We start from the raw sequence: 16,246 nt of genomic DNA on the forward strand, positions 1-16,246 counted from the left end.
GTCTGGCTAGCAGTGACTGAGTGGTTGACAGACGGCAAGCAACGGAATGTTCATGCTCTGTGATGTCATAGCAGTCAGCTGAGAGAGGCTTGTGATGTCATCGCTGAGCTGGCTGGCTGGCTGGCTGGCTGGCTGTGTGTGTGTCTGTGTGTGTGTGTGTGTGTGTGTGTGTGTGTGTGTGTGTGTCTGTTTGTGTTTGTCAGTCTGTCTGTCTGTCTGTCTCTCTCTCTGTCTCTCTCTCTCTCTCTCTCTCTCTCTCTCTCTCCCTCTCAATTCAATTCATTTGTATTGTCAAAGCAATTGGACATACATACATACATACATACATGCTAGAAAATCATTACTATGTTATCTTAAAGGCTAACTAAGCAGAACATATTTCATTATAGAACAGAGTTCATAGATCTACACATGGTTTTAAGGAACAGGCACGTAGGTCATACCGTTTGACATTGTCTCCAAGGTTCTCATCGTAAATAACAAACAGAAATCAAACTACCTTATGGCCTCCTGACCTTCTAGCTTGACCTTATCTTTCTTAAGTATACAAGAGAGAAAAACAGGTTTGAGAAAATCATTTCTAACTTTCCTTCCATACAATAATACATACATACATACATACGGAAAATAAATAATAGAATTATGAATCTCAATATAATGTAATGAAGTACAGAAAAAGAAAATGTAATAAAATGTGATCTTTAATACATTCAAATAAAGAAAATAGGTTTACTATTTCCAGATTCCTTTTTGAAATACAATGACATGCATTACAAACGAGGCTTAGGTGGGCATTTGGGCATAGGAGTAGGAAGGCCGGTCAGGCAAATTAGCTTGCTAAGATACGCAGCAGCAGCAAGCAGCCCCCCCATCCAGCCAGCCAGCCAGTCTGGCTGGCAGTGACTGAGTGGTTGACAGACGGCAAGCAACGGAATGTACGTGCTCTGTGATGTCATAGCAGTCAGCTGAGAGAGGCTCGTGATGTCATGGCTGAGCTGGCTGGCTGTCTGGCTGGCTGGCTCTGTGTGTGTGTGTGTGTGTGTGTGTGTGTGTGTGTGTGTGTGTGCGTGTGTCTGTCTGTCTGTCAATTCATTTCAATTCAATTCAAAGGTGCTTTATTGGCATGATCTATCACAATATTGCCAAAGCAGATACAAATGTTCTATCAATCAAGACAAAACATTGCAATACAAGATTCAGTGGAACAAATATAGTACACATTGAAATAAAATTAAGTAGGATATAAACCATATTTGTTGTTTGTATCAAAATTTGTGTCATGACATCAGAAAAATCACTGTTTTTATTTTGTTTTGCAAATGGAGTGCCACAGGCTGGTGTCTACACACTGTCTCGCAGGCTGTGGCAGGTGGATACATATTGCGCTGCTAAGAAGGCAGTGCGCTCCTCCTCTCCCAGCAGGACGGGGAGTTTGCAGCAATCGGGGATCATGCTGAACTCAGGGATATGCATTTTTAATATTTTAAAGTATGTCTCCCTGATTTTTGTGTATTTAGGGCAGGACAGCAGGAAATGCGCCTGTGTTTCGACCTCCCCTAGGTCACACTGGCTGCACAGCCGCTCTTCTCTGGCAACCCAGAATTTTCTGTAGCGGCCTTTTTCAATGGCGAGGCTGTGGTCACTGAGCCTGTATTTAGTTAGATTTTGTCTCTCTTTTATATTTTGGATTTTTAAGTATTCAGCCAATGTAATGTTTCTATTCAGGGCCCGGTAGCATTCCAATTTGTTTTGTAATTCTAATTCGTGTCTCTAATCTTTTGTGTATTTGCTTTTCAGGTACATGTCAATTTTCCCAATTGTAGTTGTTTTGGTCATTGTGTGTTCGGGCTCTGTGAGCCTCAGAGCCGTGGGGGCGTTTCTGTGTACGTGTAAGATGTTTTTATTAAATTCTAGGTGGAATATTTCCATGGGGCTTTTGTCCCAATTGCTGTTATTGAGGTTCATGAGGGGACCCCACACTTCGCTCCCATATAGCAGGATTGGTTGGATGATGGAGTTTAATATTTTAATCCAAATAGTTATTGGTATTGTTGTTTTCCCAAATTGTGTCTTTATGGCATAAAATGCCCGGCGTGCCTTGTCTTTTAATGCGTTTATAGCCAGGCTGAAGCTCCCTGACGCACTGATGGTCAGGCCAAGGTAGTTGTATCTGGTGCAGTGCTCTAATCCAGTGCTGCCCAGAGTGAAGCGGTACCTGTTTCCCTGAGATGGGGCTTTTTTCTGGAAAACCATAACTCTGGTCTTGTCCAGATTGACTGCCAGGGCCCATTTCTGACAGTACTGCTCTAGCAGCGCCAGGTTCTGCTGAAGCCCCTGCTCTGTGGGCGACAGCAGCACCAGGTCGTCTGCGTAGAGCAGGAACTTGATCTCTGTGTCATGGAGAGTTAGGCTGCGGGCGTCAGACTGCTCCAACACTGTGGCCAACTCGATGATGTAGATGTTGAACAGTGTTGGACTCAGACTGCAGCCCTGTCTCACTCCCCGCCCCTGAGTGAGGAACTCTGTTCTTGAGTTGCCAATTTGAACTCCGCATTTGTTTTTAGAATACATTGATTTAATGATGTCATAAACTTTACCCCCTACACCACTCTGTAGAAGTTTATAAAATAATCCCTTGTGCCAGATTGAGTCAAATGCCTTTCTAAAGTCTACAAAACAGGCAAATATTTTTCCTTTATTGTTTTGGGTATATTTATTTATGAGGGTGTGTAGAGTGTAAATATGATCGGTTGTGCGGTGTTTTGGTAGGAAGCCAATCTGACTCTTATTCAGGACACTGTGCTTGGTAAGGAAGGCCAGTATCTGGGCGTTGATGATACTGCAGAACACCTTCCCCAGGTTACTGCTCACACAGCTGCCCCAGTAGTTATTGGGGTCTAATTTGTCTCCACTTTTAAAAATCGGGGTGATCAATCCTTGATTCCCGACCTCAGGGAAACACCCGGCTCTCAGCACCAGGTTAAAGAGTTTGAGCAGAGCCTCCTGCAGCTGCGGGCTGCTGTGCTTCAGCATCTCAGGGCTGATGCTGTCGGGGCCGCTGACTTTCCTGGGTTTGAGGATTTTGAGTTGATGTTTTAGTTCCTGTATTGTAAATGGGTTATCTAAGGGATTTTGGTTATTCTTAATGATTTCTTCCAATTTATTTAGGTTTTTTAATATTTTAACCTGTTCTGGCTTTGGATTGTTTTCAACATTTTGGTAAAGTTTTTCAAAGTGTGTTTTCCAGATTTCTCCATTTTGAATTGGTATTTCATTTTTTGTTTTTGGGGTATTTATTCTGCCCATATAGTGGTCTTTTTTCTTACTGAGGAGTTGCTTGTAGTGCCGCAGGGCCTGGCAGTAGCTGAGGCGAGCCTCCTGGTTGTCGGGCTCTCTGTGTTTAGTGTTGGAGAGATGTCTCAGGTGTTTCCTAGAAGTTTCACACTCCTGGTCACACCACTGTTCTTTTTTTCTTTTAGACGATTTCATATTTTGGTTTTTAATTGTTTTAATGTTTGATTTTAAAGCCAGTCTCTCAAATATTTCATTCAGTGTTTTGGTGGCTGAGTTTATTCCGTTTTGGTTTATTTGATAGTGTGAGGATTGATATCTGTCTAACATGTTTTCAATCTCATCACTATTCAGGGCTCTTGTGTAGTTCTCTGTGCTGGGCTCTGACCATCTCTAACTGGGTGGCAGGGAGACCAGTTTTGTGGGAAGTTTGGCTCTGACTTGTGGCTGCGCTGATCTTTTTAGGTAAAGTGTTATTTGGCTGTGGTCTGATAGTGGAGATTGTTGTCTGACTACAAACGCATTGTTGGCTTGTGGGTCCAGGTCAGTTATGGCGTAGTCCACCACACTGCTGCCCAGAGCCGAGCAGTATGTGAATCTCCCCAGAGAGTACCCCCTGGTCCTGCCATTGATGATATATAGACCCAGGCTTTTACATAGGCGCACTACCTGCTTCCTGCTCTTGTTTACCACGCTGTCGTGGCTGTGTCAGTGTGGAGGTGTGTGTGTGGCACAGCGGGGAGTCTCCGAACAGGTGTGTGTTCCCCTCTGTATTGATGTAGTCCATCTCTCTGCCAGTCCTGGCATTGAGATCGCCACACAGCAGTACAGAGCCCAGGGTCTGGAAGTGGCAGATTTCGTTTTGAAGCTCATGAAAGCCTTCCTCATTATAGTAGGGGGAGTCTGCGGGTGGCATATAAATTGCACATAGGTATATATCTGTGTTATTTTGTAGGGTGTCTTTTCTGATTTTCATCCACAGGTGTGTGTCTCCTCTCTGTACTGGGCATAGGGCTGCTCGGAGCTCCTCCCTGTACCACACGATAATCCCCCACGAGGCCCTGCCACACCTGACTTTGGGTTTTTTATAGGAGGGCACAATCAGCTCCCTGTATCCATTGTATCCATCCAGTGTATAGACATATCTGCACAGCACCAAGTCTCTACAAGAATGAAAACATCTGAACTATTTACAGTGTTGATCAGTTCAGGGCCTGTGCTCTTCATTCCAAAAGTTGAGGAGCGTAAACCCTGCATATTCCAACTGCTTATTTTAAAGGACATGTTAATATATTTTATTATACTTGTCTCTTCTACATAAGAAAGTTTAATTTGTGGTCTACAACTGATATTATATTACTATTAATAATTATATATGGATATACATAATAATCACACAAAGATTTTATCTTTGCATCAAAATATCAGAATAATTAAATCACATTTTTTCTTACTCTCCATCTCCACAACCATATATATGTGTGTTGAGGCTCAGTTAACTCAGCAGTGTGGTACAGATGACACTGAGGAGTTGCCTTATCTGGGCCAGCTGGGCAGCATCGGGCCTCCAGGCTCTGGAAGCCGCTGCTGCGTGGCTGTGTGGCTGTGCTGGTCCCCGGCTGTCCGCTCTGCTGTGCTGGACGGGCCCTCTGGGGATGGGGGGGTGGGGAATGGGGCCGCGGGGTCTCAGGGGCTGGGGCTGGGGTGGAGCCGGTGGCTGGGGATGTGGCCGGGGGCTGGGGGGGTTGCTCCTGGTCTCGAGGTGGGGGTGTGTGGGGTTTCGGCCCAGGGTTGTGTCCTTGAGGACCTTTGAGATGATCCTCACACCCGTCTTGTTGAGGTGGACGTGGTCATACAGGTGATGTGGCTGGATGTCTCAGTGGTGTGCCAGGTGGACGTTGGGGAGGAGGGCACATCTTCGGGACACTTCTGCGTTGATGGCCTGGATGATGTGCAGGGGCACGTCTGTGCGGGGCAGCAGTGTGGAGATGGAAATTTTGGCAGTTGGGAATTCCTCTGTGGCTTTCGTTGCTACCTGTCTCAGGGCTGAGGCCACATCGCCCCTGCGGGCACTCAGGTCGTTAGTGCCGGTGTGGATGAGGATGTGTTTGACTTGGCAAAGCCTCCTCTTGGAGAGCAGCTCCAGGGCTCTCTGTGCTGTGGAGCACCAAAGCTTTTTCACTTTTCGCCCAGGGAAGAGGCGCCTCTCAACCAGGAACTTCCCATTGGATTCGCTCAGAATGACCACCTCTGCGTTGACCTGCCACTCCGGGTTTGCGTCGGGAGTGGTGGGGGCAGCGGGTGTGTTTTGGGGGAGTGGCGTTTCAGGGGGTTGTGTATTAGTGGCAGGTCTGGTGATAGTGGGTGTGTCAGGAGTGGTGGGGAGTGTGGGTGGATCAGTGGGTGCGTCAGGGGTTGGAGGTGTTGTGGGGTCAGTGCAGTGCAGTCTCTGTGCTCCAGTGATGTGTAGCTCCTCTCTTAGCTCCTCCAGCTGGCTCTGCAGGCTCCTTAGCTGGCTGTGCTGGGGTGTCCTGGTCAGCTCCTCCCTCGCTCTGCGCAGCTCCGTCCTCAGGGTTTGGCTCTGCTCCTCCAGGTCTCTCACTGCTGCTCTCAGCTCATGGATCTCAGCCTTGTGCTGCATCTTTAGTCTGTGCATCTCATCCCGGAGCTGATCGCACAAGGAGGTCTGGGCCAGGGTGCTCAAGGTCTGCTCCCTGAACTCCGCAAACTCCAGCTCCAGCACTGATAGGCATTCCTTTAGTGTTTTAATGTTGCTGGAGAGTTTTGGGGAGACAGGGGGGCAGTCTGTGGGAGATGGGGCACTGTCTGGCTCCGTGTGGCTGGGGGCAGACTGCAGGGTGGCCGGCTCTGGCTCTTGTTTCTCTACCTCAGTCTGCTGCTTTGAGGTGTGGAAGCCGAGAGCTAATTGGTCCAGGCTGCTCTCGCTGCCCTGCACCATGATGGTCCCGTTGTGGTATACATTAAAAGTGAGCATCACACTGTCTGTGTCTTTCTCTACCAGCACTGAGATCTGCCTGCCTCTGCTAATGCCCCTCTTGTTGTTATTGGGGTATGTCTGGCACAGGGTTTTGTGAAAGGCGGTGTAGAACAGTAGATTGTTCTTGACCCTGTTTTCTCCATTACCGGTGTAGTCTAGGATGAGGGTCTCAGGAGATGCTCTCATCACAGCTTGTTTGTAGTCCTTCTTAGCCTGTGCAGAGCGAATGTCTTCAGGGTATCGGATTTCAAAAGGCAGCTCTGCAGTCAGACTGCTGTTCGATAGATTTCTATCAGTCTCAGTGGCAGTTGGGCTCTCTCCTACTGTCACTCTATTCAAATCGGAGCTCTGCATTTTCATTGGCTGAGTCAACTACTGAGAATGCTTATTTATTTTATTAATACATATTTTTTTGTTTAATTATTTGTCTCTTACCTCCAATTCTTGTCTTCAGCTTTTCTTTTCTGACTTTTCTTCCTGAACTGTCTCTCTGCTTTCTTCTTTTTGTGTTTCTCTTAAAATTATTATTTTTTGAATACTTTTTCTTCTGAATTTCTATTCCATGTCTTCTGTGTATGTTTATAGTGCTATATATTCATTTGTAAATCACAAATTAAATCCGCTTATGTATAAAAACAAATGTTTTTTAGGAGCTCATATTCCTCTCTCTCTCTCTCTCTCTCTCTCTCAATTCATTTCATTTGTATTGTCAAAGCAATTGGACATACATAAACATACATACATATACACTCACCTAAAGGATTATTAGGAACACCTGTTCAATTTCTCATTAATGCAATTATCTAATCAACCAATCACATGGCAGTTGCTTCAATGCATTTAGGGGTGTGGTCCTGGTCAAGACAATCTCCTGAACTCCAAACTGAATGTCTGAATGGGAATGAAAGGTGATTTAAGCAATTTTGAGCGTGGCATGGTTGTTGGTGCCAGACGGGCCGGTCTGAGTATTTCACAATCTGCTCAGTTACTGGGATTTTCACGCACAACCATTTCTAGGGTTTACAAAGAATGGTGTGAAAAGGGAAAAACATCCAGTATGCGGCAGTCCTGTGGGCGAAAATGCCTTGTTGATGCTAGAGGTCAGAGGAGAATGGGCCGACTGATTCAAGCTGATAGAAGAGCAACTTTGACTGAAATAACCACTCGTTACAACCGAGGTATGCAGCAAAGCATTTGTGAAGCCACAACACGTACAACCTTGAGGCGGATGGGCTACAACAGCAGAAGACCCCACCGGGTACCACTCATCTCCACTACAAATAGGAAAAAGAGGTGAGACATTCAGATGGTAGAGTCAGAATTTGGCGTAAACAGAATGAGAACATGGATCCATCATGTCTTGTTACCACTGTGCAGGCTGGTGGTGGTGGTGTAATGGTGTGGGGGATGTCTTCTTGGCACACTTTAGGCCCCTTAGTGCCAATTGGGCATCGTTTAAATGCTACGGCCTACCTGAGCATTGTTTCTGACCATGTCCATCCCTTTTTGACCACCATGTACCCATCCTCTGATGGCTACTTCCAGCAGGATAATGCACCATGTCACAAAGGTCGAATCATTTCAAATTGGTTTCTTGAACATGACAATGAGTTCACTGTACTAAACTGGCCCCCACAGTCACCAGATCTCAACCCAATAGAGCATCTTTGGGATGTGGTGGAACGGGAGCTTCGTGCCCTGGATGTGCATCCCACAAATCTCCATCAACTGCAAGATGCTATCCTATCAATATGGGCCAACATTTCTAAAGAATGCTTTCAGCACCTTGTTGAATCAATGCCATGTAGAATTAAAGCAGTTCTGAAGGCGAAAGAGGGTCAAACACAGTATTAGTATGGTGTTCCTAATAATCCTTTAGGTGAGTTCATCGTAGCTCTTAATACTCTCTTTCTGTCTGGAGGAGATATAATTGAAGTATTGTACACATACCCGGCTACTTTCAACACCCTTTGCTGCACTGATATTTTTCCCTCCATTTTTCTTTTTTCTTTTTTATTTTGCTGGAAGTTCCGTCAATAACCTCCAGCCTTTAAGAGACATCATGCAGCCAGGCCTCTTGGCTTGAGGCCACACCGGCCTGAACGCGCCCGATCTCGTCAGATCTCGGAAGCAAAACGGGGCAGGTCCTGGTCAGTACTTGGATGGGTGACCTCCTGGAAATACCAGGTGCTGCTAGCTTTTTTGTCTCCTGGGTAACTTCATCGTAGCTCTTAATACTCTCTTTCTGTCTGGAGGAGATATAATTGAAGTATTGTACACGTACCCGGCTACTTTCAACACCCTTTGCTGCACTGATATTTTTCCATCCATTTTTCTTTTTTTTCTTTTTTTTTTTGCTGGAAGTTCCGTCAATACCCACCAACCTTTAAGAGACATCATGCAGCCAGGCCTCTCGGCTTCCGGCCACACCGTCCTGAATGCGCCAGATCTCGTCAGATCTCGGAAGTTAAACGGGGCAGGGCCTGGTCAGTACTTGGATGGGAGACCTCCGAGAAATACCAGGTGCTGCAAGCTTTTTACGTCTCCTGGGTAACTTCATCGTAGCTCTTAATACTCTCTTTATGTCTCCAGGAGATATAATTGAAGAATTGTACACGTACCCGGCTACCTTCAACACGCTTTGCTGCACTGATATTTTTCCCTCCATTTTTCTTTTTTTTTTTTTTGCTGGAAGTTCCGTCAATACCCGCCAACCTTTAAGAGACATCATGCAGCCAGGCCTCTCGGCTTGCGGACACAAAGTCCTGAACGCGCCCGATCTCGTCAGATCTCGGAAACTAAACGGGGCAGGGCCTGGTCAGTACTTCGATGGGAGATCTCCTGGAAATACCAGGTGCTGCCAGCTTTTTACGTCTCCTGGGGAACTTCATCGTAGCTCTTAATACTCTCTTTCTGTCTGGAGAAGACATAATTGAAGAATTGTACACGTACCCGGCTACTTTCAACACCCTTTCCTGCACTGATATTTTTCCCTCCATTTTTCTATATATTTTTTTTTTTTTTTGCTGGAAATTCCGTCAATACCCGCCAGCCTTTAAGAGACATCATGCAGCCAGGCATCTCGGCTTGCGGCCACACCATCCTGAACGCGCCCGATCTCGTCAGATCTCGGAAGCTAAACGGGGCAGGACCTGGTCAGTACATGAATGTGAGACCTCCTGGAAATACCTGGTGCTGCAAGCTTTTACGTCTCCTGGGTAACTTTATCGTAGCTCTTAATACTCTCTATCTGTCTGGAGGAGATATAATTGAAGTATTGTACACGTACCCAGCTACTGTCAACACCATTTGCTGCACTGATATTTTTCCATCCATTTTTCTTTTTTTTTTTTTTTTTTGCTGGAAGTTCCGTCAATACCCGCCAACCTTTAAGAGACATCATGCAGCCAGGCCTCTTGGCTTGCGGCCACACCGTCCTGAATGCGCCCGATCTCGTCAGATCTCGGAAGCTAAATGGGGCAGGGCCTGGTCAGTACTTGGATGGGAGACCTCCTAGAAATACCAGGTGCTGCAAGCTTTTTACGTCTCCTGGGTAACTTCATCGTAGCTCTTAATACTCTCTTTCTGTCTCCAGGAGATATAATTGAAGAATTGTACACGTACCCGGCTACTTTCAACACCCTTTGCTGCACTGGTATATTTCCCTCTATTTTTCTTTTTTTTTTTTGGTGGCAGTTCCGTCAATACCCGCCAGCCTTTAAGAGACATCATGCAGCCAGGCATCTCGGCTTGCGGCCACACCATCCTGAACGCGCCCGATCTCGTCAGATCTCGGAAGCTAAACGGGGCAGGACCTGGTCAGTACATGAAAGTGAGACCTCCTGGAAATACCTAGTGCTGCAAGCTTTTACGTCTCCTGGGTAACTTTATCGTAGCTCTCAATACTCTCTCTCTGTCTGGAGGAGATATAATTGAAGTATTGTACACGTATCCAGCTACTGTCAACACCCTTTGCTGCACTGATATTTTTCCATCCATTTTTCTTTTTTCTTTTTTTCTTTTTTTTTTTTTGCTGGAAGTTCCGTCAATACCCGCCAACCTTTAAGAGACATCATGCAGCCAGGCCTTTCGGCTTGTGGCCACACCGTCCTGAATGCGCCCGATCTCGTCAGATCTCGGAAGCTAAACGGGGCAGGGCCTTGTCAGTACTTGGATGGGAGACCTCCTAGAAATACCAGGTGCTGCAAGCTTTTTACGTCTCCTGGGTAACTTCATCGTAGCTCTTAATACTCTCTTTCTGTCTCCAGGAGATATAATTGAAGAATTGTCCACGTACCCGGCTACTTTCAACACCCTTTGCTGCACTGGTATATTTCCTTCTATTTTTCTTTTTTTTTTTGCTGGAAGTTCCGTCAATACCCACCAACCTTTAAGAGACATCATGCAGCCAGGCCTCTTGGCTTGCGGCCACACCATCCTGAATGCGCCCGATCTCGTCAGATCTCGGAAGCTAAACGGGGCAGGGCCTGGTCAGTACTTGGATGGGAGACCTCCTAGAAATACCAGGTGCTGCAAGCTTTTTACGTCTCCTGGGTAACTTCATCGTAGCTCTTAATACTCTCTTTCTGTCTCCAGGAGATATAATTGAAGAATTGTACACGTACCCGGCTACTTTCAACACCCTTTGCTGCACTGGTATATTTCCCTCTATTTTTCTTTTTTTTTTTTGGTGGCAGTTCCGTCAATACCCGCCAGCCTTTTAGAGACATCATGCAGCCAGGCATCTCGGCTTGCGGCCACACCATCCTGAACGCGCCCGATCTCGTCAGATCTCGGAAGCTAAACGGGGCAGGACCTGGTCAGTACATGAAAGTGAGACCTCCTGGAAATACCTAGTGCTGCAAGCTTTTACGTCTCCTGGGTAACTTTATCGTAGCTCTCAATACTCTCTCTCTGTCTGGAGGAGATATAATTGAAGTATTGTACACGTATCCAGCTACTGTCAACACCCTTTGCTGCACTGATATTTTTCCATCCATTTTTCTTTTTTCTTTTCTTCTTTTTTTTTTTTGCTGGAAGTTCTGTCAATACCCGCCAACCTTTAAGAGACATCATGCAGCCAGGCCTTTCGGCTTGTGGCCACACCGTCCTGAATGCGCCCGATCTCATCAGATCTCGGAAGCTAAACGGGGCAGGGCCTGGTCAGTACTTGGATGGGAGACCTCCTAGAAATACCAGGTGCTGCAAGCTTTTACGTCTCCTGGGTAACTTTATCGTAGCTCTCAATACTCTCTCTCTGTCTGGAGGAGATATAATTGAAGTATTGTACACGTATCCAGCTACTGTCAACACCCTTTGCTGCACTGATATTTTTCCATCCATTTTTCTTTTTTCTTTTTTTCTTTTTTTTTTTTGCTGGAAGTTCCGTCAATACCCGCCAACCTTTAAGAGACATCATGCAGCCAGGCCTTTCGGCTTGTGGCCACACCGTCCTGAATGCGCCCGATCTCGTAAGATCTCGGAAGCTAAACGGGGCAGGACCTGGTCAGTACTTGGATGGGAGACCTCCTGGAAATACCTGGTGCTGCAAGATTTTACGTCTCCTGGGTAACTTTATCGTAGCTCTTAGTTCTTTCTTTCTGTCTGGAGGAGATATAATTGAAGAATTGTACACGTACCCAGCTACTGTCAACACCCTTTGCTGCACTGATATTTTTCCATCCATTTTTCTTTTTTTTTTTTTTTTTTTTTTTTTTGCTGGAAGTTCTGTCAATACCCGCCAACGTTTAAGAGACATCATGCAGCCAGGCCTTTCGGCTTGTGGCCACACCGTCCTGAATGCGCCCGATCTCGTCAGATCTCGGAAGCTAAACGGGGCAGGGCCTGGTCAGTACTTGGATGGGAGACCTCCTAGAAATACCAGGTGCTGCAAGCTTTTTACGTCTCCTGGGTAACTTCATCGTAGCTCTTAATACTCTCTTTCTGTCTCCAGGAGATATAATTGAAGAATTGTACACGTACCCGGCTACTTTCAACACCCTTTCCTGCAATGATATTTTTCCATCCATTTTTCTTTTTTTTTTTTTTTTTTGCTGGAAATTCCGTCAATACACGCCAGCCTTTAAGAGACATCATGCAGCCAGACATCTCGGCTTGCGGCCACACCGTCCTGAACGCGCCCGATCTCATCAGATCTCGGAAGCTAAACGGGGCAGGACCTGGTCAGTACTTGAATGTGAGACCTCCTGGAAATACCTGGTGCTGCAAGCTTTTACGTCTCCTGGGTAACTTTATCGTAGCTCTTAATACTCTCTATCTGTCTGGAGGAGATATAATTGAAGAATTGTACACGTACCCGGCTACCTTCAACACGCTTTGCTGCACTGATATTTTTCCCTCCATTTTTCTTTTTTCTTTTGTTTCTTGCTGGAAGTTCCATCAATACCCTCCAGCCTTTAAGAGACATCATGCAGCCAGGCCTCTTGGCTTGAGGCCACACCGTCCTGAAGACGCAAGATCTCGTCAGATCTCGGAAGAAAAACTGGGCAGGGCCTGGTCAGTAATTGGATGGTTGACCTCCTGGAAATACCAGGTGCTGAAAGCTTTTTACATCTCCTGGGTAACTTCAGCGTAGCTCTTAATACTCTCATTCAGTCTGGAGGAGATATAATTGAAGAATTGTACATGTACCCGGCTACTTTCAACACCCTGTCCTGCACTGATATTTTTCCCTCCATTTTTCTATTTATTTATTTTTTATTTTTTGCTGGAAGTTCCGTCAATACCCGCCAGCCTTTAAGAGACATCATGCAGCCAGCCCTCTTGGCTTGCGGCCACACCGTCCTGAACACGCCCGATCTCATCAGATCTCGGAAGCTAAGCGGGGCAGGGCCTGGTCAGTACTTGGATGGGAGACCTCCTGGAAATACCTGGTGCTGCAAGCTTTTTACGTCTCCTGGGAAACTTCATCGTAGCTCTTAATACTCTCTATCTGTCTGGAGGAGATATAATTGAAGTATTGTACACGTACCCGGCTACTTTCAACAGCCTTTGCTGCACTGATATTTTTCCCTCCATTTTCCATTTTTTTTTTTTTTTTTTTTTGCTGGAAGTTCCATCAATACCCGCCAGCCTTTAAGAGACATCATGCAGCCAGGCCTCTTGGCTTGCGACCACACCGTCCTGAACGCGCCCGATCTCGTCAGATCTCGGAAGCTAACGGGGCAGGGCCTGGTCAGTACTTGGATGGGTGACCTCCTGGAAATACCAGGTGCTGCAAGCTTTTTACGTCTCCTGGGTAACTTCATCATAGCTCTTAATACTCTCTTTCAGTCTGTAGGAGATATTATTGAAGAATTGTACACGTACCCGGCTACTTTCAAAACCCTTTGCTGCACTGATATTTTTCCCTCCATTTTTCTTTTTTCTTTTTTTTTTTGCTTGAAGTTCCGTCAATACCCGCCAGCCTTAAAGAGACATCATGCAGCCGGGCCTCTTGGCTTTCGGCCACACCGTCCTGAACGCGCATGATATTGTCAGATCTCGGAAGCTAAACGGGCAGGACCTGGTCAGTACTTGAATGTGAGACCTCCTGGAAATACCTAGTGCTGCAAGCTTTTACGTCTCCTGGGTAACTTTATCGTAGCTCTCAATACTCTCTCTCTGTCTGGAGGAGATATAATTGAAGTATTGTACACGTATCCAGCTACTGTCAACACCCTTTGCTGCACTGATATTTTTCCATCCATTTTTCTTTTTTCTTTTTTTCTTTTTTTTTTTTGCTGGAAGTTCCGTCAATACCCGCCAACCTTTAAGAGACATCATGCAGCCAGGCCTTTCGGCTTGTGGCCACACCGTCCTGATTGCGCCCGATCTCGTAAGATTTTGGCAGCTAAACGGGGCAGGACCTGGTCAGTACTTGGATGGGAGACCTCCTGGAAATACCTGGTGCTGCAAGATTTTACGTCTCCTAGGTAACTTTATCGTAGCTCTTAGTTCTTTCTTTCTGTCTGGAGGAGATATAATTGAAGAATTGTACACGTACCCAGCTACTGTCAACACCCTTTGCTGCACTGATATTTTTCCATCCATTTTTCTTTTTTTTTTTTTTTTTTTTTTTTTTTGCTGGAAGTTCTGTCAATACCCGCCAACCTTTAAGAGACATCATGCAGCCAGGCCTTTCGGCTTGTGGCCGCACCGTCCTGAATGCGCCCGATCTCGTCAGATCTCGGAAGCTAAACGGGGCAGGGCCTGGTCAGTACTTGGATGGGAGACCTCCTAGAAATACCAGGTGCTGCAAGCTTTTACGTCTCCTGGGTAACTTTATCGTAGCTCTCAATACTCTCTCTCTGTCTGGAGGAGATATAATTGAAGTATTGTACACGTATCCAGCTACTGTCAACACCCTTTGCTGCACTGATATTTTCCCATCCATTTTTCTTTTTTCTTTTTTTCTTTTTTTTTTTTGCTGGAAGTTCCGTCAATACCCGCCAACCTTTAAGAGACATCATGCAGCCAGGCCTTTCGGCTTGTGGCCACACCGTCCTGAATGCGCCCGATCTCGTAAGATCTCGGAAGCTAAAAGGGGCAGGACCTGGTCAGTACTTGAATGGGAGACCTCCTGGAAATACCTGGTGCTGCAAGCTTTTACGTCTCCTGGGTAACTTTATCGTAGCTCTTAATACTCTCTATCTGTCTGGAGGAGATATATTTGAAGAATTGTACACGTACCCGGCTACTTTCAACACCCTTTCCTGCACTGATATTTTTCCATCCATTTTTCTTTTTTTTTTTTTTTTTTGCTGGAAATTCCGTCAATACACGCCAGCCTTTAAGAGACATCATGCAGCCAGACATCTCGGCTTGCGGCCACACCGTCCTGAACGCGCCCGATCTCGTCAGATCTCGGAAGCTAAACGGGGCAGGACCTGGTCAGTACTTGAATGTGAGACCTCCTGGAAATACCTGGTGCTGCAAGCTTTTACGTCTCCTGGGTAACTTTATCGTAGCTCTTAATACTCTCTATCTGTCTGGAGGAGATATAATTGAAGAATTGTACACGTACCCGGCTACCTTCAACACGCTTTGCTGCACTGATATTTTTCCCTCCATTTTTCTTTTTTCTTTTGTTTCTTGCTGGAAGTTCCATCAATACCCTCCAGCCTTTAAGAGACATCATGCAGCCAGGCCTCTTGGCTTGAGGCCACACCGTCCTGAAGACGCAAGATCTCGTCAGATCTCGGAAGAAAAACTGGGCAGGGCCTGGTCAGTAATTGGATGGTTGACCTCCTGGAAATACCAGGTGCTGAAAGCTTTTTACATCTCCTGGGTAACTTCAGCGTAGCTCTTAATACTCTCATTCAGTCTGGAGGAGATATAATTGAAGAATTGTACATGTACCCGGCTACTTTCAACACCCTGTCCTGCACTGATATTTTTCCCTCCATTTTTCTATTTATTTATTTTTTATTTTTTGCTGGAAGTTCCGTCAATACCTGCCAGCCTTTAAGAGACATCATGCAGCCAGGCCTCTTGGCTTGCGGCCACACCGTCCTGAACACGCCCAATCTCATCAGATCTCGGAAGCTAAGCGGGGCAGGGCCTGGTCAGTACTTGGATGGGAGACCTCCTGGAAATACCTGGTGCTGCAAGCTTTTTACGTCTCCTGGGAAACTTCATCGTAGCTCTTAATACTCTCTATCTGTCTGGAGGAGATATAATTGAAGTATTGTATACGTACCCGGCTACTTTCAACAGCCTTTGCTGCACTGATATTTTTCCCTCCATTTTCCATTTTTTTTTTTTTTTTTTTTTGCTGGAAGTTCCATCAATACCCGCCAGCCTTTAAGAGACATCATGCAGCCAGGCCTCTTGGCTTGCGGCCACACCGTCCTGAACGCGCCCGATCTCGTCAGATCTCGGAAGCTAACGGGGCAGGGCCTGGTCAGTACTTGGATGGGTGACCTCCTGGAAATACCAGGTGCTGCAAGCTTTTTA

The 16,246-nt window shown here is 46.1% G+C and overlaps 8 non-coding genes and 15 pseudogenes across 8 annotated transcripts; all 23 read left to right on the forward strand.

The window, feature by feature from the left end:
- Positions 1-8,369: 8,369 nt before the first annotated feature.
- LOC136725271 (uncharacterized) lies at positions 8,370-8,488 on the forward strand (annotated as a pseudogene).
- A 217-nt stretch (positions 8,489-8,705) lies between these two features.
- Positions 8,706-8,824, forward strand: LOC136725265 (uncharacterized; annotated as a pseudogene).
- Positions 8,825-9,036: 212 nt separating this feature from the next.
- LOC136725221 (uncharacterized) lies at positions 9,037-9,155 on the forward strand (annotated as a pseudogene).
- A 219-nt stretch (positions 9,156-9,374) lies between these two features.
- On the forward strand, positions 9,375-9,493 carry LOC136725264 (uncharacterized; annotated as a pseudogene).
- Positions 9,494-9,708: 215 nt separating this feature from the next.
- LOC136725239 (5S ribosomal RNA) lies at positions 9,709-9,827 on the forward strand. The gene has a single exon (XR_010807509.1). It is a non-coding gene; the product is annotated as a 5S ribosomal RNA (ribosomal RNA).
- Positions 9,828-10,037: 210 nt separating this feature from the next.
- LOC136725284 (uncharacterized) lies at positions 10,038-10,156 on the forward strand (annotated as a pseudogene).
- Positions 10,157-10,381: 225 nt separating this feature from the next.
- LOC136725257 (uncharacterized) lies at positions 10,382-10,500 on the forward strand (annotated as a pseudogene).
- A 209-nt stretch (positions 10,501-10,709) lies between these two features.
- Positions 10,710-10,828, forward strand: LOC136725278 (5S ribosomal RNA). The gene has a single exon (XR_010807524.1). It is a non-coding gene; the product is annotated as a 5S ribosomal RNA (ribosomal RNA).
- A 210-nt stretch (positions 10,829-11,038) lies between these two features.
- Positions 11,039-11,157, forward strand: LOC136725206 (uncharacterized; annotated as a pseudogene).
- A 224-nt stretch (positions 11,158-11,381) lies between these two features.
- On the forward strand, positions 11,382-11,500 carry LOC136725211 (5S ribosomal RNA). Its single transcript, XR_010807502.1, has one exon. It is a non-coding gene; the product is annotated as a 5S ribosomal RNA (ribosomal RNA).
- Positions 11,501-11,724: 224 nt separating this feature from the next.
- LOC136725258 (uncharacterized) lies at positions 11,725-11,843 on the forward strand (annotated as a pseudogene).
- A 223-nt stretch (positions 11,844-12,066) lies between these two features.
- Positions 12,067-12,185, forward strand: LOC136725233 (5S ribosomal RNA). The gene has a single exon (XR_010807504.1). It is a non-coding gene; the product is annotated as a 5S ribosomal RNA (ribosomal RNA).
- A 216-nt stretch (positions 12,186-12,401) lies between these two features.
- LOC136725253 (uncharacterized) lies at positions 12,402-12,520 on the forward strand (annotated as a pseudogene).
- A 215-nt stretch (positions 12,521-12,735) lies between these two features.
- On the forward strand, positions 12,736-12,854 carry LOC136725229 (uncharacterized; annotated as a pseudogene).
- Positions 12,855-13,075: 221 nt separating this feature from the next.
- LOC136725205 (5S ribosomal RNA) lies at positions 13,076-13,194 on the forward strand. Its single transcript, XR_010807501.1, has one exon. It is a non-coding gene; the product is annotated as a 5S ribosomal RNA (ribosomal RNA).
- Positions 13,195-13,414: 220 nt separating this feature from the next.
- On the forward strand, positions 13,415-13,532 carry LOC136725256 (uncharacterized; annotated as a pseudogene).
- A 558-nt stretch (positions 13,533-14,090) lies between these two features.
- On the forward strand, positions 14,091-14,209 carry LOC136725275 (uncharacterized; annotated as a pseudogene).
- A 224-nt stretch (positions 14,210-14,433) lies between these two features.
- Positions 14,434-14,552, forward strand: LOC136725247 (5S ribosomal RNA). Its single transcript, XR_010807517.1, has one exon. It is a non-coding gene; the product is annotated as a 5S ribosomal RNA (ribosomal RNA).
- A 224-nt stretch (positions 14,553-14,776) lies between these two features.
- On the forward strand, positions 14,777-14,895 carry LOC136725261 (uncharacterized; annotated as a pseudogene).
- Positions 14,896-15,110: 215 nt separating this feature from the next.
- On the forward strand, positions 15,111-15,229 carry LOC136725260 (uncharacterized; annotated as a pseudogene).
- A 215-nt stretch (positions 15,230-15,444) lies between these two features.
- On the forward strand, positions 15,445-15,563 carry LOC136725230 (uncharacterized; annotated as a pseudogene).
- A 221-nt stretch (positions 15,564-15,784) lies between these two features.
- LOC136725223 (5S ribosomal RNA) lies at positions 15,785-15,903 on the forward strand. Its single transcript, XR_010807503.1, has one exon. It is a non-coding gene; the product is annotated as a 5S ribosomal RNA (ribosomal RNA).
- A 220-nt stretch (positions 15,904-16,123) lies between these two features.
- On the forward strand, positions 16,124-16,241 carry LOC136725240 (5S ribosomal RNA). The gene has a single exon (XR_010807510.1). It is a non-coding gene; the product is annotated as a 5S ribosomal RNA (ribosomal RNA).
- The last annotated feature ends 5 nt before the right edge of the window (positions 16,242-16,246 follow it).

The sequence above is a fragment of the Amia ocellicauda genome, unplaced genomic scaffold, assembly GCF_036373705.1.
Source record: "Amia ocellicauda isolate fAmiCal2 unplaced genomic scaffold, fAmiCal2.hap1 HAP1_SCAFFOLD_209, whole genome shotgun sequence".
Taxonomy (NCBI): domain Eukaryota; kingdom Metazoa; phylum Chordata; class Actinopteri; order Amiiformes; family Amiidae; genus Amia; species Amia ocellicauda.